Source organism: Piliocolobus tephrosceles, chromosome 2 (genome assembly GCF_002776525.5).
Source record: "Piliocolobus tephrosceles isolate RC106 chromosome 2, ASM277652v3, whole genome shotgun sequence".
In the NCBI taxonomy this organism is placed as follows: Eukaryota; Metazoa; Chordata; class Mammalia; order Primates; family Cercopithecidae; genus Piliocolobus; species Piliocolobus tephrosceles.
Window position 1 is genome coordinate 29,174,538 of NC_045435.1, and position 20,294 is coordinate 29,194,831.

Consider the following 20,294-nt stretch of genomic DNA (forward strand, 5'->3'; position numbering starts at 1 on the left):
CCCCCCCCCCCCCCCCCCCCCCCCAGCTCCGGTTCCCTGAAGCTAGATGACCAAAGAATAAATTTGCAGTTTTGCTTTTAGCCTTGCCTACTCGCTGGTTCTTTTGTGCCCACTCTGGTGGTCTTAGAAAAACAAATCAGCCGACTTTGTTTCCTCTCTATCCCAAGTCCTCCATCATCCCACTTCCTTTAGTGTCCTCATCTCCAGTAACCTTCATATCAACCTCACTGCAGGCATGCACTCTCCAGCCATATCCTAAATCTTACCATCAACCAGAGTTGTTCCTTCTCTGGAATCGTGAATTCAGACATTTCCATTTCTGACAATAGTTCCTATTTTCCAACTTTCTTACTGAAGTTACTCCCTATAAATCTGATCTTAAACTGCACTGAATCACTAGTCCCCAGCACCCTGTTCTCTCTCATCAGTACCCCCACTTTCATCTTTATTTGTCCCCAGTCCATTTCTTGCCAGTATTCTCAATTCCCTTGCCCCATGTACTTCCATGAGATTTTCCAGGCAAATGCCCAACTCTATAATAATTCTACCCTCTGAATGTTCTGGGATTCCAGAAAAAGCAGAAGCCCTTAGATAAGAACTCTCTCAACTTTCTGACACCAACCCTACAAACTTACTTGTCTCCCACTCATCCTGTCTTCCATTCTATCACTTACAACAGATAAGGTGACCTTCCCCTCACCCAAGTCAAATCCTCCCATTTGCATCCTGTGTCCCAAATCCTTCTGCCTTCTCATAAGCTTCAAGCAGTTAATAAGTCCCCTACTTTCTTACATCAATAATAAATTCTTTCTGTTGGGTCTTTCCTATGAGTACTTAAACATTAACAGTTTAAGTACTGTTAATGTTTGGAAAAAACAAAAACAAAAAAACTCCTTCCACTCAAGGTTTCTCCTCTTGTACTATCTCCCTTTCCTTCCTTTCCTCCATCCTTTCTCCTTTCAGGCAAGTAGAGAAAGATGATGAATTCCACAGCCAAACTCCTTGAAAGCCTAACTCCTACTTCACCAAATACTCACCCTTCTACCAATTGCAATTTAGTTTCTAAATACTAATATTACAAGATCAGTCAGCATACCAGCAAGAAGCAGAATTCATCCCACATGGTTCAAGGGAAGAAGCTGCTTACAGAGATATAGGCAGGATGAAGGCATCAGAAATGGAATCGTGAGGCACTCCAAGAGCAGTGACAGTAGGAAGCCATTATCATTCCTAGGGCCGAAGAGACAAGAGGAGGAAATAGAACAGTAAGAGTGAGAACCAGGGAGAAGAGGACACCTGGTGGGAATTGAAGTCAAGGAGCGGTGGACTTACTGCCTAAGAAAAGATACTAAAGCTGGATGGAACTGGGGAAAAATATTCTGCTCTCTCTGTTTCAGTCATCCCATCTGTCATTGCTTCCCATTGGCCAAACCCAGTTGAAAGCTAGAGAGCAAGGGAGCCTAAGTGATAAAGTCTACAGAGCTCAGCCTTCAGGGGCACAGGAAAGATGGGAGAATGGCGGATACACAGAATGACCAGAGCATTTCACCCACAACCTCCTTTTTTATAAAAGTCGGTGTCTTGCTTTGATGTTGTTACCCACTGCCTCTTTGAATAATCTCTTCCTGTGGCAGTTGTGGCAGCATATTCAGCCACTTTTCCCTTTACAGGATGCTCCTGCTCAGTTGCTTTTGCTGGTTCCTCTTCCTCTGTCCTTTCCTTTATATTGTTTTTCTCTACAAACCCCCAAAGCTCCATCTATAAGTTGAAAATTCACAAAGGTATACCTCTAGTTCAGATTTCTTTCCTGAGCTTTAGACTTAAGTGTTTGTAACTAGAGCACATCTCTGTGTATCTGATGATCTTGAAGCACCTCATATTCAATGTGACTTCAGTTGAACTCACCTCCCGCTCTCCTCCCTGAAAACTCACACCTCTTCCCGTATCTCACTGAATAACATTACTACCCACTCAGTTATCCAATCAATCACCCCAGCCATTCTTTTCACTGCTGATAGAATGATTTTCCAAAAATGAAAAATATGCTGATTTTACTCCTTCGCTTTCATTGGCTTGTTAATTCCGTGATAAATCTGAACTTCTTAATGTGGTTTACAAAGGTTGTGTCAAATACTTCTAGGTGTTCAACAAGATCCATGTTCTCTTCTTATTCCTGGGTGCACAGCTGAGCTACCTTTTCCAGCCTTACTTGAATTAAGTTTGGCCAAATGACTGAGTTCTAGCCAATAGATAGCATTTCCAGAGCAGTTTGTTTTAAAAAAGCATCTGTCCCTCTTTCACACTTTCTCTTTCCCCTTCAGCTGTGAGGATGAAGCCCTAGGGGATGGCAAAATCACAAGAAGGAATTATGGCCTGGAGAAAAGTCACTGCAGGCCAGGAACACCTGCTTGGACCATTAGGTGAACTAGGAATATATTTATACCAAAAACTGAGTGTAAAGAGGTTAAGTAGCCCGGTCACATGGCAAGTATTCAACAGAGTCCAGATTGCCTTACACCAAAGGCCAGGTTGATATTTGTGGTGTACTGCTTTTCTTATTATACGTTAAGGGTTGTATTCTATTGCTTTATTGGCTGTCTATAGCCAGTAAAAGCTTTTTAAGAAAAAGGACCATGTATGCTTGCTAACTGTTGACTTTTAGTAGCTAGCAGTATATCTGGCATATAATAGGTACACAATAAATATTCATCACCAGGTGTGGTGGCTCACACCTGTAATCTCAGCACTTTGGGAGGCTGAAGCGGGTGAATCACCTGAGGTCAGGAGTTCAAGACCAGCCTGGCCAACATAGTGAAACCCCATCTCTACTAAAACTACAAAAATTAGCTGGGCTTGGTGGCACACGCGTGTAATCCCAGCTACTACTCGAAGGCTGAGGCAGGAGAATTGCTTGAACCCGGGAGGCAGAAGTTGCAGTAAGCTGAGATTACACCACTGCACTCCAGCGTGGGCAACAGAGTGAGACTCTGTCTCAAAAAAAAAAAAAAAAAGAAAGAAAGAAATTCATCAAATGCTGTGGTCTGAATATTATATCCTCCAAAATCCTTAAGTTGAAATCCTAACCCTCAAGGTGATGATATCAGGAGGTAACTGGGTCACAAAGGTAAGAGTCCTCATGAATGGAATTGGTGCCGTTGTAAGATAGACCCAAGGTAGCTCATTAGCCCCTTTCACCTTATGAGAACACAGTGAGAAGCCACCAACTATGAAGCAGGAAATGAACCCTCCCCAGATACCAAATCTGTGAGTAGCTTGATCTTGGACTTCCCAGCCTCCAGAACTGTAAGAAACAAATATTTGTTGTTTATGAGCCACCCAGTTTATGATATTTTTGTTATAGCAGCCCGAGTGGAGTATGACATCAAATGAGTAGCACTGGTTACTTAAGGAGAATATAGTGACAGGGAGAGCCAATGAAACCAATTATTCCTCCTCTCTTGTTTTACTGCTTTTGGCTTGGTGAGAGAAGAGTATTTTGAGGAAGAGGGCAGAAATCTCATGTGTAAAGGGCAGAGGTCAATCAAGAATTGATAGTATCTGAAATGTCGTGAACTCTTACATTTCAAAAGACACCTGAAAGTTATTTGCATGACTTTTAGAAGCTGCCTCTAGCTTATTTTCCCACAAAAAATTATACCTAAGGAAGAAATTTCCAAATTTCTGCCATGTAGAATTATTTTACATCCAAACCTTGTTCACACTTTAGTTTCTAGTTCAGAAAAGCCCCTTATTTCACCTGCTCCCAAAACTGGAACTGGAAGTAATCTCTTTCATCTCTGAATTTTTTTTTTTTTTTTGACATGAGTCTCACTCTGTGGCCCAGGCTGGAGTTCAGTGGTGCTATCTTGGCTCACTGCAACCTCAGCCTCCTGAGTTCAAGAGATTCTCCTGCCTCAGCCTCCTTAGTAGCTGGGATTACAGGTACATGTTACCATGCCTGGCTAATTTTTGTATTTTTAGCAGAGACAGGGTTTTACCCTGTTGGTCAGGCTGGTCTCGAACTCCTGACCTCAAGTGATCCACCCACCTCAGCCTCCCAAAGTGCTAGGATTACAGGCATGAGCCACTGCACCCAGCCCTCATCTCTGAATTCTGATATCGTGTTACCTCTGCCTCTCTTGTGAGCTGCCCATGGTCTGCCTTGTTCTCAAGACATTTACTCTCAGCTCTGTAAGCACCTTCATGCAGGTGATGAATTCATCTTCCATAGCATTGGCATGTGGGTGCTTAGGGAATACTTGTTGAATAAAAACCAAATGAATTAACTCATGAATAAAAAATCCTTCATATACGAACCAATCGCTAACCTGGCATTAAGAATTTCTTAATTCAGGCCGGGCACAGTGGCTCACACCTGTAATCCCAGCACTTTGGGAGGCTGAGGTGGGCAGATCACCTGAGGTCGGGAGTTCGAGACCAGCCTGACCAACACGGAGAAACCCCATCTCTCCTCAAAATACAAAAAAATTAGCCGGGCATGATGACGCATGTAATCCCAGCTACTCTGGACGCTGAAGCAGGAGAAACGCTTGAACCTGGGAGGCAGAGGTTGCGGTGAGCCAAGATGATGCCATTGCACTCCAGCCTGGGCAACAAGAGCGAAATTCCATCTCAAAAAATAGAAATTAAAAAAAAAGAAGAATTTCTTAATTCAAAAAGCACAACAGCTCTAGAGGGCACTGGAACACATTTGAAAGGTCAGTCGTACACTGATGCATAATGTGTTAATATCCCATACTCTAGTCTCCAAAATTTTTCCTGGATTCTAAAAAGAGTAGTAGTAGATTTTAATTAAAATTGCATGCTTCTACCTGGATATACGTTTTGAGAATTTTCTCATGTTTAGGGCTTAAAAAATAAGCACATTCTCTTGAAATGTAACTTGTATGCAAATGTCTTAAGAAGACAACCTCTCACTTTCATGAAGGGACTCAGAAGGTATAAAACTAATTCGTTTTATTTAAACTTCTGAAATGAATTTTGGTTTGGAATTTGATCTGAATATATAGGTCTAAACGCTAGTTTACAATCTCGAGTGTATTAAGAATTAGAATTTTCCTGGGTCACATGCTGACTTTCACTTTCTGGAAATGTTTTAAAATGAGGGTACAAGAATTTTATACTCTCAAAATACACAAAATGATTGTTCACGAAAAGGAAGAACAAGCGTGGAGAAATGAGAAACCAGTTCTCAGCAAACAGAAATAAAAAGGGGATGGAATTAAAGCCTGTTGCTGAGAAATCAGATTCTCATAGAACAACCGTTCCAACTCCATTCATTTAGATGAATTCCATTCATTTAGATAATAGCTTGAAGTGTAATTATTCCCCGTGGACCTTTGCGCTGACACTTTACAGCATTTGCCTCAGAGATCAGTCCTGTTGTGGCTTGTTCAATACCCGTTCTCTCCACCAGAGGGCAGCAAGAGGCTGCACCCAGATTACTTTCTAAATGAGTCATTCTGGCTTCAGTGAGAAGCCACGCGGAGGAAGCTACTAGGTTGCAGCCCTCCTCTGCAAACCAAGATCCACAACCTCAGACAGAAAGGAGACAAATCGCCTTATCCCTGGCAGAAGATTTTCAGATAATCGGAGAAACCTCTCACAGGCAAAATGCACGTGATGTCAAGGCTTGCCCCCCGAAGAAGGAGTCAGTGGTGGTTTTGGACAGGAATGGCATCACTTAAATGTATTTTTAAGGAGCAGAGTCATCTGATGCTAAGAACAGCTATACTGAAAAAAAAAGAAAGAAAAAGAAAAGAAAAAAGTTGATAGGTACGCTCGAATGTATTTTATCTGAGTTAAATACTAAATGCCCAATAATTGGACTTGGAGAAAATGAAATCATTATTTCTACTCTTTGACAGCCTTGAGACAAAATTATCAAGTCAAATTTATAAGGCTGCAGATTTAGTTGCTTGTTTTGCTTTCCTCTCTTTTTCCAGTTACCTCCTGAGAGTTGGGCAAAGATCAGTAAGATCCCTCTGCTGTGGCTGCCAGCAAGTCTGTGCCTGATTTGATGAAATTCTGAAAAGGTACCAGTACCTCCTCCCTCCAAGGCCTCTCGTGGAACATAAAACCCTAGAACTATGCCAAGGGACAGAGCCAAGCCACATTTCAGTGTCTGCTGCTGAACCAAGCTCTGAGCAGGGGCCATCTTTTTCTGCTCACGAAGTTGTTATTGAATTCTTTCAAGTGCTTGCTTTGGGGACAAAAATGGTCAAGAAAGATGGTCTCTGTACAACCAACATTTCCAGGAAACCCATTATTTGTGCATTATCTGTATACTCACAAACACATAAGCACATGCACACATGCCAAGAAACAAAAAGTTTTCAGTTAAGAGTCATGTTCCTAAAAGCTTTATCTTTAACACCAGTATTTATTGCTGTCTCTCCTCGTAAGGTCTACTGTGGGAGGTGCTGGCATAGCAAGAACTTTGCCTCAGGAGTATATGAGAAAACATAATCAGGACGGAAAGCAGAGGTATTCAAATAACAAGGTACTAAAGTGTGTTGCAGCTGATACGTGAACTCACATCTAACTCAGGTCAACCCTGGGATAAAAATGAGCATCGAACAGTCTCCCCACTACAAGTATGTAGGCACCATGAGAACAGCAATATTTAGTTTCTTGTTCCATCCTAAGTGACCGGAACACTTCTGATGCTCAATTAATGTTTGCCAAATAACGAAAATACTTAGGGAATGTTCCACATCAGAGACAAACATACCGTCTCTTAATAAGTCCATTTTAGACAATCCTTTTCTCCCTCCAGCGTTAACACAGATCATGATTTCTTTAGGTGGACACTAGCTGAATTAGTTGGCTTGGATTTAGGGGCCATGTTGTATGCACTGTTAACAACAATCATATCTAAAGGAGCAAGATGCTCACCCGGGAGAAGTGCGTGGGCACAGATACTGGCGGAATGAATGGATGACTCCCATCTCACGCTCTCTCTGGAATAGGGTTGCTGGATTTAGCAAATAAAAATACAAGGTATTCAGTTGCATTTGAATTTCAGATAAATGAGTTTAGCATGGGACAAAGTTATACTCAAAAATATTCATTATGTATCTGAAATTCAAAATGAACTTGGCCTCCTGTATTTTATCTGGCAAGTCTACCATGGGGCATACACTTTCTGAGTGGAAAGGTGGGAGGATGGTCTGACTTTTTCACTTGTGACCTCTCTTTCTCTCTGGGCACATAGGTTGTATCCTTTTAACTTTAATGTATGAATGCCATTGTAGCATGATAATCACAGTGGATTCCATTTAATCCCTTGAAGTGTGCCATCAAAAATCCTAGTATTTTGAAAATGTTCCCTGTGCTTAAGGATTTGAGAACCACTAGTACACAAACTTTAGTAAGCAGCCTTCTCTCATCTGAATGAAGGGTGTGTCCTATAGTCTTCTGCCTCCCCTTTACATTGGGAAATTATTTCTGGGCAGATACCTTTGTTTAGATGGTTGAAAATAGGCTTCGATGGCATTGTATTTCCTAAGTAACTTCCTGCCCATTATCAACCTCTTCATTATAAAGTGGGTCTAATACCTCACTCGGGGTGATGCAGGGGTTCCTAATGGAAGAGTATGGGAAAAAAAGGACTCCATTAAGTGATGATGATATGAACTCAACTTTTCCAACACAAATAAGGCTTAGAAAAACTGATCCCCAGACTTATGTTCAAAACATCTTGTATTAGTCCTGGACCACAGCCAGCCTTTCCTGAGAACCCACACCTAGTTGTGACTCTAAACAAGTAATTAGTTCCTAGCTACAGTCCTAAAGAGACCAGGTCCACCTGAGCATCCCTGTGCTTTATGGGCCAACTTAGCCAGAAGGCTCAGTGAATAACCCTGATACCTTGAGTGGAGGCAGGAGGAGTGGCCAGAGGCAGAGGAATTCAGCTACTAACCAGGGAAAGGATTCAAATAGATGTTTTTCCATTAGAAAGTCTCTGTTCAAATGATCTCAAAGCTAAAAATTATACAATTTTGTAAAGAAAATTCTCTTTTGTCACTTATAAGCATTATCACTTTTTATTGAATTATACTATAAATGAATATTGTTGAATCAAATGAGACTAATTAAATCAATGAAAATAAAATGTTTACCTTTCTGGAAACCATCAGTATATTATACGGCATTTAAGGCATTTTACAAATTAACACCAGTATATCCTTCCAATCTCATTTCCTTCTGCTTCTTTCTAGGACTACTACATTCTAGCCAAAGGTTTCTGAACCTTGGCACTATTGACATTTTGAAGGGGAGAATTCTTTGTCGTAGGAACTATCCTGTGTATTGTAGGAGATTTAGTGGCATCTCTGGCCTCTACCCACTGGACACCAGCAGAACATCCCCTCCCCATGCAAGAGTGTGACAATTAAAAAATGTCTGTAGGCATTGTCAAATGTACCCTGGGTGGCAAAATCGCCCCCATGAAGAACCACTGGGGAACAAAATCACCAGCACTGAGGACCACTGCTCTGGCCCAGGAGACAACTTTTCCTGCTATGAACACATTTTCTCAAGCTCTACCCACACTCCCCCACCACACTACACAAACATTTCATTCCTGTTTCCTTGACCTAAAACATCCTGCTTTCCCCCTTTCCATTGACAAACTCGTACTTATTCTCTGAGGCCTAAATCAAATGCTACCCTATATAGTTTTCCTTACAATCTATGCCTTTCCCTCCTCTAGGCTGCCGTGAGCACTGCACACATCTTTACTTGTACTAATAGTGTTGACCGTACGATGTTGCAATTATTTATTCACCCTTCCCTCCTTCTCCCGAGAGGCTATTTCTCAAGAGCAAGGTCTGTGTAACTATACTACCCAGCATGGTTTTCTGTCCATGCATGTCTCTGTGAGAGAGTGAATGTGTATGTGTCTGTGTGTGTGTGTGTGTGTGTGTGTGTGTGTGTGTGTGTGTGATCTGACAAATATAATATATACAGCACTCTGCTTTGTTGAAGTGTAAGACAAAGTCTTAAGCTATTCCATTTACTGTATTTCCTAAAGAAACATGTGGATTTTAGTTCTCATCACGTAGATTAATTGGTTAGACTAGATCTCACTAGACCTTATGTTCCCACAAATCTGGATTACCATTTTTCCAAAAATGCACGATATTTTCCCATCTCTACACCGCTGTGGAAATTGTTTTCTTCACCTGGAAAGTTCTGCTGTCCTTTCTCCCTGTCAAAATCCTCCTCAAACACCACCTCCACTTTTCACAGTCCTGGACACACACACCATGCACACACACCACTCACACACACACACAAAACACACATGCAACACACATGTTGTGGTTTCTTCCTTCTGAGAGAGCCCTTGCTTTTTTATCTTCTTTTCTAGTTCTCCTAACTTTCTGTCTTATCCCCAGTGGTCTCCTCTTAAAGTTAGATTGTACTCTTTGAAGGCAAAGACTGTATCTTCCTCTTTCTAGTTCTGCAGCTCCTCATACAGTGACTTGCTCATACTAAGTATTGAGTAAGAATTTGTTACATTGAAGAGAAAAATCAGAGATTGTCTCGAAAACACTGAGTTAATATCCAGACAAAAATGTGGGTAAATTCAGAAAGAGAATGGATTTTGACAGCATCAGAGTCAAACTTTAGAAAGATGAACTTATCTGGTTTGGGAAATAATGAAGATGCACCATCGGGCACCCATAGTGGTTCAAGGACAAGGTGAAACCATAATAACAAAGATGGCAAGGACTATTTCAGAGTAACAGAAATGGGATTGGGTACCTAATTGGAGATGGGGCAAGGGAAAGAGAGGAGTGAGGAATGAATAATATCATTCCAATCCTGAGTGGGCGCTGGGGTGATGACAGCATCACTCATCAAAATATAAAGGCTTGAGGGAGAAGGAAAGAAAGTCAGCATTTGAGAAACCAATGAGCTACCTCAAGGACAATATCACAGAAACAATTGGAAATATGAGAGTGAGGCTCAGAGAAGTTGAAGGACCTAGAGACAGAGTTTGGGAGCCAGTCATCTAGCAGAGGCCAAGGGTCATTAGGGGATGAGTGAGGAGTAGGGTCTGTGACAAGAGAAGGGAAGAGGGGCTGGTGGGGAAGGGAGTAGCCGAGGAACAGTGCTACAAAAGCCAGGAGGGAGCAGGGTTTCAATAACGTGAACATTTCAAGAATTGAAACGATGCAGAATTCGGTGAGCAAGAGGGCTGGAGATGTGTCAGTAGACTCGTGAATTGGAGATCTGCTGACTTTTGGGAGATGAGACTCAGTAGGGAGCAGGGGCTAAAAGCTGTTAGGTCAGGCTTGAAGGAGCGGTGAGAATGTCACAGTGCAGAAACCAATTTCCTCAACAAGTGTGTTAGTAAAAGGAAGGTGATAGGTACCTGAATACCTTGAGGGAATAGCAGGGCTTAAAAAAGTTTTGTTTGTTTTTAGGTTGTGCAAGACTGAATCTTGTTTGTTGAAGGAGGGTAAAGAACTGGAAAGTAGATTTTGAAGCACTAACAGAGAAAACTGAAAAAGCAAAATCTCACAGGTGTGCTGGGGTTGGGCTCCCTGAGGAAGGGCTGCCTTTGGAAGGAAGAAGGGTATCTACCCTGATAGAGAAGGAAAGAGTGGGTTAGGAGTGAGGAATCGCAGAACTAAGGCAATGAAGAGAGTGAAAGGACCCACCTCTAGACGTTTCCACTCTGCTGGAGCAAGAGGGTCCATGGTGAGCCAAGGCCGTGGGGTTTGTGAAGCTGGAGTTCCACACATGTGATCCTGAGATAAATGTCTCAGGGAATTGACAAGATTATTGAAATGATTGAAAAGCATCAGTGAGGTCCCAGGATTCCTTTCAGATGAGTGTATCTTTTTCTAGAAAATTTCTTCACATCCTTCAGCACCCAGCTCAAATGGTCCCTTCTCCAGCTCACCCAGGTGGAAACAAAACTCATGGGAGTCATTCTGTCTCCCTGCAACTCCACAACCGTTCTAAAAATATTTACCTTGCTGTATTTGACATTTTATGCTCTCTCATTTGTCTCTCTCACTGGTTCTTGAGTTTCTAATTGGATAAAGATCATAGTTTATCTCTAAATTCCCAGTGTCTGGGAACATGGCTAGCACATATTAGGCGCTCAAAGGTTAACACGTAAGTGAATGAATGGAGAGATGAACACAAGAATGAATAATATTTTCCCCACTGGTGGAAGCTGACTTTTGTTTATAGCATCATTCATTAATGAGAGGAGGGACAGTCCCAAGGAAGTCTGGTCCTCTTTTCTGGCTGCACAAGATGAGAGAAAAACTGCACATGTGGCTACATGTGAAGTCAAAGCAAATGAGAACAATCATAGCCATGAAATGAATGTGAAATGCAAATGGGTTTCTCAAAACCCATATGCAGTTCTGAATAGCAGAAGAAAAGAGTGGGAGGATGGGGAACTGAGTGAAGAAAGGGACCAAGCCCAAGATAATTTTCAGTTGGGAACGGAATGACTTCCTAAATCGTAGAGTGTGTGGTCCAGAAAGCAGAGAGCCACAGATGCAGCTACTGTAAAAAGCCCCTCGTGACTTTTTTTTTTTTTTTTGGAAAAAAGAAAGTCTGTTTTGAATCTGGGCTATCTCTCTAGCATAACTTTGCCTTAAAAAGCCATGGCTCTGTGAAATGCTGTTTCAGGTGGAATTCAGTTTAATGTGAATATGTGATACCTTGCAACACTGGTGAGTCTATTTACTGAACCCCTACTGTGTATTCGGCGTGTCTGTCTTTGTTTTTCACAACCTTCCTGCTAGATGGGTGTAATTATCCCTGTTTTACACATGAGGAAACTGAGACAAGGAACAGATAGGGAAAGAACCTAGGATTGGACTGGTACGCAAGGCCTAGATTAAAGACCAAGTCTTTCTAACTGCAAAACCCATATTTGTCCACTCTATTACATGATGCTCCATCAAGTGTAATTAGAAACAGGCAGCCATGGGGATGCGTAGAATCAAGGCCAGCTTTACGAGCACACTACCTGTGTGGCATATGGACCCCGTGTGTAGGAAGGCCTGGTCCTTGGTTTAATGTTCTGCTGCTACCGTCTTGAAATTCTCATTTTGCACTGGGCATTTTCATCTTGCACTGAGCCCCACAAATGATAGACACAGTCTTGCATAGAATCAGAATGTTGGAGTTGAAAGGAATTCGAAAGGTCATCCATTCCACCCCCACCCATCTTGTAGATGAAGAAACTGAGGCTAGGACAGTAGAACTGGTCACCTTCAGTCACAAGTTCATTCGCGTCAGAGCAACAATATAACCCAGGCCCCACAGAGTGTTTCTCCTTTGCTACAGGAGCTTATCTCCAGCCAAAATATCACTTGTGGCTGAGCTGGGTCTAGTCATTTCACTCCTGGGCAAATGGTCCTGGTCTTTTCATGAAACCAAAGGCACATAAACCTGAATGTGATTCCAGCAAAACCGCAATGTCTACTCTGTGATAAAAGAAATCTTTAGCTGAGTGTCTCACCAAACACCTCTCTCTCCTGCCCAAACCTCACCAACATGCATTTCCTATGCTGGGTATGCCAGCTCAGCCAGGATCAGGACGTGGTCATTGCCAGGGCAGCGAGAGAGAGGTCAGGCTTAAGGCCAAGGCCCAGCTCCCACCAAACCTGGCCAGAGAGGGATGAGCATTGGGCCCAAGGCATAGATACTCCACATCTACTAAATTGATACCACATTAATCCCTTTCGGAAGGGCCTCTTAGAGCTACCCTCAGGTCATTAAGACAAATAACCAAGCATTTGTAAGAGTTTGTGCTCACCTCTTCAATGCCCACATATTTGGATGGTCCAAAAGAGGACGTTAGGCTCTGATTGTCAGCCTACAAAACATACATTTGCGGCCGGGGACGGTGGCTCACGCCTGTAATTCCAGCACTTTAGGAGACTGAGGCAGGTGGATCACCTGTGATCAGGAGTTCAAGACCAGCCTGGCCAACGTGGTGAAACCCCATCTCTACTGAAATACAAAAATTTGCTGGGCGTGGTGGCACGCGCCTGCGATTCCAGCTACTTGGGAGACTGAGGCAGGAGAATCACATGAACTCAGGAGGTAGAGGTTGCAGTGAGCAGAGATCACACCACTGCACTCCAGTCTGGGGGACAGAGCTAGACTCTGTCTCAAATGAAAAAAATGAAAAAAGAAAACATGGATTTGCCTCAGGCACACCGAAGTTGGTGGCTCTGCTTAGTGGAGAGCTGGGACTGAGATCCATTGGGTTGTTCTGAAATCACATGTGTCTGCCCCAGCCCAAAGGAGAGAAGTGTGGCACATGCAGATGGCCAAGGAAACTGGTTGTGTCTTAAAAGACCCTCTCTTGGCCAAGTGTGGGGATTCATGCCTGTAATCCCAGCACTTTGGGAGGCTGAGGTGGGGGAATCATGGGATCAGAAGTTTGAGACCAGCCTGGCCAATATGGTGAAACCCCGTCTCTACTAAAAATACAAAAATTAGCAGGGTGTGGTGGTGCACACCTGTAGTCCCAGCTAATCAGGAGGCTAAGGCAGAAGAATCACTTGAACCCAGGAGGCAGAGTTTGCAGTGAGCCAAGATCATGCCGCTACACTCCAGCCTGGGCAGCAGCAGAGCGAGACGCCGTCTCAAAAAAAAAAAAAAAAAAAAAGCCTCTTTTGGTTTCCTGGAATTGTGGTAAGGTTTTGCCTGTAGGAACAGTATGAACAATTTTCGTTTTCAGGTTAGTGAGATAGGACGGACACACATAAGCCCCACCTAACATGGAAGCAAGACAAGAGCAGGGAATTTGACTTCTTTTGTTCACTGACGCATCTCGGGTACCTGAACAAGGCCTAGTAGACAGCAGGTGCTCAATAATTACTTGATATGCGAATGAATGCTCCTGTGATCTTGAAGGATCCTTAGGCCCTCCATATAAAAAGAAATAGTATAGGGTCATAGATTTTTTCATTTATCAATAATATGACAACCAAGGAGGGGTATTCAGAAACTCTGAGGAGGTAGAATTGGTCCACAACGTATTGTGTGTGTTTAATGCAAATGACAACAAGCAAGTGGGGGGAGAATATTAGAAGTTATTATTTCATTTATTAGATTATTCACCTATGGCTCTATGGATTTTGACTCATTCTAGAAACTCTACCAGACAATGGGGGTGGGTATTGCCCAGCCTTCACCTCCCTTCCCTTCCCTTCTTGGGATATTCTCTTTCTCTATTCTACACAGTCTTGATAGGACTGGAAATCGAGATGCTAATACAGCTAGGAGGTGGGCCTAGGAGTCAAGAGCAACCAATTATACCGCTTTCTCGGGTCTTCCCATTTTAAGTAGACCAAAGCAAGGATGCAAAAGAAAAATGAATGGAGGATGTTTTCTCCAGCAGCAATGACCAGACAGGGTGGCTCCTGCCACCTGGATGTCCTGAGCTTCTCTGGCTCCTGCCCTGATTTCTGTGACTTCTTGTCCTTTATATGTGAGCTCTCCAGTATACCACCAATACATTCCTCTGTTATTTAAGTTAGAGGGTTTGCTTCCGTTGCTTGGAGCAATAGAACCCTAGCTGACTCATCTGATTCCATAACTGACTGCTAGTTAGCATCAGAAGCTTTGCAAACAAATAGCCCCAGTGGGTATCCCAGTTAGGAACAGGCTGGAGTGCCCAGGACCTCTCCAATCTCTACCCCTGATTCTAGCCTCAGATGAGTCAACTACCCGTCTGGTTTTAGGGGGGACACAGGAAAATCAGTTGGTGGCATCAGTGCCTCAAGTTTCCATTTGTCTTAACCTTACCTCCCACCATGGAATCACCATCTTCAGAACAGTCCAAAGTCTGCATGACCTGTGGGCTCTGCTCTGGTCTGAGTCTTGAAGACAGTGATCATGTCTCAGAAATCTTCATTCCCTGTGCTTGGTCCTAAGTAGGCAGTTAGGGATCAAGCTGAGAAATATGCAGATGGCTTAGAGCTGTGGCCCTCAACCCTGGTCATACCTTTAAATCACCTTGAAATTTTTTAAACATGCAGATACTCAGATCAAAAATTCATTTGAGTTTTTCTGGAGTAGGACTCAGGAATTTTTCTGATTTTTGTTTAGTTTGGTTTTGAGACATAGTCTCGCTGTGTTACCCAGGCTAGAATGTAGTGGTGTGATTTCAGCTCACTGCAACCTCTACCTCCCAGGTTCAAGTGATTCTCCTACCTCAGCCTCCCAAGTAGCTGGGACTACAGACATGCACCACTTCACCTGGCTATTTTTTTGTATTTATTTTATTTAATTTTTTTTAGTAGAGACAGGGTTTAGCCATGTTGGCCAGGCTGGTCTCGAACTCCTGACCTCAGGTGATCCACCCGCCTCAGCCTTCCAAAGTGCTGGGATTACAGGTGTGAGCCACAGTGCCCAGCCTCTAATTTTATTTTTTGAAATACTTTCAAGCCAACAGAAAAATTACAAGAGTACTCTCTTTACCCAGAGTCCCTAATTTTTAGTTACTAAGCTTTTAGAGAGAAAGAAATAGATATGTATGTGTGTGTACACTGTACACATATGTGTGAATAGTTACACAGAAGTATATATGTGTTTTTTATTTGTTCATGTATACGTGTGTGTATACTTATAGGGAAAGAGAGAAATGAACTGAATTTATTATAGTCTTTTTTTCTGACTTCATGACCCATAACTCCTACAGATTCCAGTGTATACTTTCCCCAAACAAGAACACTCTTCTGTATTACCATATAATACCTTTCCAATCTGAAAATCAGCATGAACCGACACTACCTTCCAATCCACTAATCCCATTCAAGTTTCTCCAACAGTCCCAATACCATGTTTTTCCTTGTTCCAGGAATATCTATTGTCACATTATTCTCCTTCAGTCCGGAACGGTTCCTCCTTCTTTCTCTGGCTCTGGATCTGCATCCCTGACAGTCTTAAAGAGGACAGACCTTTCATTCATGAGGACGACCCTCAACTTGGCTCAGTCAATGTTTCCTCAGCCTCAAGCCTTGCATTCTTGGCAGAAAGACTGAAGAAATGATGCTGTGCTCTTCTCAGTGCTTCAGGTCAGGAGGCTCTACTCTCTCAACCGGCCCCCACTATTGGTAATGTTAACCTTGGTCACCTGGCCAAATTTGTGTCTGCCATTGTGAAGTCATCATTTTTCCTTTGTATTTGATCAGTGCTTTCTGGGGACATATTTCAATGTCACACCAATATTCTATTCCTCATCAAACCTTCACCCAGCAGCGGAGTATCCATGAATGACTCCTACCTTTGTCAGCCACTGTAGATGCCAGATGGAGATTGTCTGTTGCCAACATTTAAAATAGTCTATATTCTATTGTGAGAAAGAGCTTTACTTTCCCCTTCATTTGTTTGTTTATATATTCATTTATTTATATCCGTGTGGGCTCGTGCATTCTTATTTTATTCATTGAATTTCAATCCAATGTTTTCATTATTTATTTTGATGCTTTGGTTGTCTCAGATTTGGCCAGTGGGAGCTCCTTCACACTAACTTCTCTCTCCTTTTGACATGTCCCTGTCATTTTTTGAGCACTTCTTTATTTTCCGTAGCAAGATAATTCAGGCTCATTTTGTTCTTTCCTTGCCCTAGCCCTATAATCAGTCATTCCTCCAGGAGCTTGGCTCCTTTTTATGGAGGGGATATTTAAAAGCCAAGATCTGGGAACTTGGTGTGTATATTGCTACGTGTTTCTACAATTATTTCTATATCTATATATTTTTGAAAATTCATGAGTTTCTACCAATACTTCCAATTTCAATCCAACACCTTAGGATCTCCCTAGCTTTTCCTATTTCCATGATTATAACTCTTGTCCCAGATGATAAGAAATGTGGGTCTGACTATACTCAATTCATTCACGTATTTGCACAGTGGGCTAACTTATTTGCTGAATATAGCCAGTCCCCAGCCTTCCAACTGCCTCTCTCACTTGCCACCTCTGCATCTTCCCCCATTGTCTTCCTCAGCAATCAGAATGCCTCTTGACAAGTCATCACCACAGAACCCCCTCCTCCCTCAGTGTCCTGATCCCTTAGATGAAGATGAGAAAAGAAAGGATTTGTATTTTTAAAGGGTTTCCCAAGTGATTCTAAGTGTGTAGGCAGACTTAGGTACATCATTTGGACCACATAAGTAATAGGCATACAATACTTACATCTAAGCCTGAGTCCCAACTTATCAAACACACTATATGACATTTTCCTGGAAGCATTCCTTTTTTGGTAAGGATTCAGTGTTTCACAATTACGAGTGGAGTTGGTAGGTCCCTGGAAGTGGTAGGGAGTCATAAGGCTTCAGAAACAAGATGGTGTCTTAGTCAGTTCAGGCTGCTGCAACACATTGCCAAAGACTGGATGACTTAAATAACACACATTTATTTCTCATAGTACTAGAAGCTGGGAAGTGAAGATTGAGGTGCCAGCAGGTCCAGTGTCTGGGGAGGGCCTGCTTCCTGGCTTGCAGAGGAACATCTTCTCATGACATCCTCACATGGCAGAGAACAGAAAGAGAGAGCAAGCTCTCGGATCTCTTTCTATAAGGGCACTAATCTTATAGATAAAGGCTCCACCCTCATGACCTAATTACCTCCCAAAGGCCCGATCTTCTCATACCATCACATTGGGGATTAAGATTTCAACATATGAATGTGGGGAATGACACAAACATTCAGTCCATAACAGTTGCTAGAATAGCAGAAGTAGGGAATGCCATGGGAAAGTATATAATTTTGCTTCAGGCTGGTCCTGCCTGTGCCCTCTCAAAATTATCTCAGGCACCCTCTCTGGAATGTGCATATGAGTTACTGCTCCCTAATCTAACTTGCAAGTCAACCTTTTTTGACTCCTGAACTCTATGAAGAATGTGCCTGCTTTAAATTTTTTGAAAGCTTCACTCCATTTCCAGAGGTCTTCTTGTATTTTTCCACTTTGAAGAATGAAATGCACTCCTGGTAAGGAGTATAACCAGTGGGCACACAGTTTTGTCTTGAGCTCATCTCTACCAGTACCTCAGCCTTGACCTCTGATGTCTGCTTTTGGCTGCCTGAACCTTGGACCCCCACTCAACAATCTCACTGCCTTCTTTATCTAGTCTTTGCAATATGGCCTGGTAGGAATCACAAACCCAGCACTAAACTCCACAGGCCAGAACTGCCAAAGTAGAGCAGTATTAACCCACCTGAGCCAAAGGTACTGCATTTTCTTCAGCTCCACACTAATGAAGAAATTTGTCAAATATTTATTCTGGAAGATAAATTAAGATCAAGTTAATAGGAAAAGAGAGTGAATGACTGAATTCTGTTATTGCCTTTCTTGGCTCCTTATGTTACTGGAGGAAGCCATAAAACCTTATTTGTGCTGTTCATTTTCATATTTTCATGCTTACATTACAGAAGAAAGAAAAGTAAAGGCTGGCTCCAGATGAAACATCTCTGTCTGGAAAAGGAACAGTCTGTCCCAAAGCCACAATTGGCACAGCCCTGCAAAGCAAACTTACACAACAAACTCAGGGCAAAAGTCAAATAACAGAAGAGCTAAAAGGAGACAGAGCCCAACAGATGGAGGCTCTTTAATAAAGTTTTGAAAAAGGTTCACAAAAGATATAGTCAATATCTGGTTTGCTAGTAACAGCAGGTTTGCCTCCAAAATCTTCCTCCAACATGATCATCAGTTCCCAGAGATCATCATGCATGGCATTTCAAGAAGGAACCCTTGAGCAAATCACGGACTGACATGGACCCCAAAAAAAAAAAAAATTCATGTGAAGTGGATGGAGTTCACACTGCTTAAAGTTTAGCACTGGGAGCACCTAGTCTTTTGTAAGATAGAAACAGGGAAGCATGGAGGTTACTATGTTTTCATGGGTATGTGTTTCTACATTAAAAATAAAAGTTTAAGAATAAGAAAGGAACAGAAATTAAAAAAACCAGACCAGCTTGTAACCTGAAAAGAAAACCACAATAAATAGAATAAATTAGAGCCTGGAGCTAAGACTAGGCTGGGAAATCATCATAATTACATTCCATAAGAAAAATTATGACAGTCAGGAAGATCGTACTAATCAAGGCATACAGAAATTCAGTCAATCTGGGTTTCACTTGTGTTCTTACTGTGTGCAGTGCATTGTGTTGATACCACACAACTAGAAGAACTAGATGGAAATGATACCACACAACAAATGGAAGAACTAGAAGGTCTGGTTCCTTCTAGTTTTATGCCAGGTCTGTGGTGTGCTGGAATTGGCTAAGACTGACTTGTGGGAACATATTGTTAAATATTCAGGAAATTCTTGAGCAGGTTGCTAAACCATTGTTAGCTTGAAATTAGCCACAAAAGAATATTTAAACCATGAACATGGACAAATGCTGCACATCAGGACTTTGTTTTCAGGGAGCCAGCTTAGCAACACGCAACTGCCGTAAACATACATAGACCGTGCCCAAGGCTGCAGATGATAGACTTAGAAAGACTTGTATGTCAGCTTGAATGTTATTGGTATATATAAATATTACTGATATGTGCACATTTATTTTGCATCCTGAAACATTACTGAAATTGTCTATCAGTTCCAGGAGCCTTTTCACAGAGTCTTTGGGGGTTTTCTAGTTATGGAATTGTATCGTCCTCAAAGAGAGATAGTTTGACTTCCTTACCTTTTGGGATACCTTTTATTTCTTTCTCTTGTTTGATGGCTGTGGCTAGCACTTCTGGTACTGTGTTGAATAGGAGTGGTTAGACTGGGCATCCTTGTCTTTTTTCTGTTCTCAGAGGAATGCTTCCAGCTTTTGTCCATTCAGCATGATGTTGGCTGTGGGTTTATCATAGATAGCTCTTATTATTTTGAAGTATGTTCCCTCAATGCCTAGTTTCTTGAAGGTGTTTTATCATGAAGAAATGTTTGATTTTATTGAAAGCTTTTCCCACATCTATTGAGATGATCATGTAGCTTTTGTTTTTAGTTCTGTTTATGTGGTGAATCACATTTATGAATGTGCATATGTTGAACCAACCTTGCATCCCAGGAACGAAGCCTACTTGATCATGGTGAATTAGCTTTTTGAGGTGGTGTTGGATTCAATTTGCTAGCATTTTGTTGAGGATTTTTATGTCTATGTTTGTCAGGAATATGGACCTGTAGTTTTTTGTTGTTGTTGTTGTGTCTTTGTCAGGTTTTTCTATCAGGGTGATGCTGGCTTTGTAGAATTAGTTAGGGAGGAGTCCCTCCTGTTTGATTT

General features: G+C 42.1%; 1 long non-coding RNA gene across 2 annotated transcripts in view; it reads left to right on the forward strand.

The window, feature by feature from the left end:
* The window catches only part of LOC111543378, a 90,081-nt gene that overhangs the window by 11,681 nt on the left and 58,106 nt on the right, over positions 1 to 20,294 (forward strand). For both annotated transcript variants that reach the window (XR_002731847.2, XR_002731846.2), the window contains exons 2-3: positions 5,967 to 6,056; positions 15,881 to 16,097. This is a non-coding gene — a long non-coding RNA (uncharacterized LOC111543378). The remainder of the gene's footprint in view (positions 1 to 5,966; positions 6,057 to 15,880; positions 16,098 to 20,294) is intronic.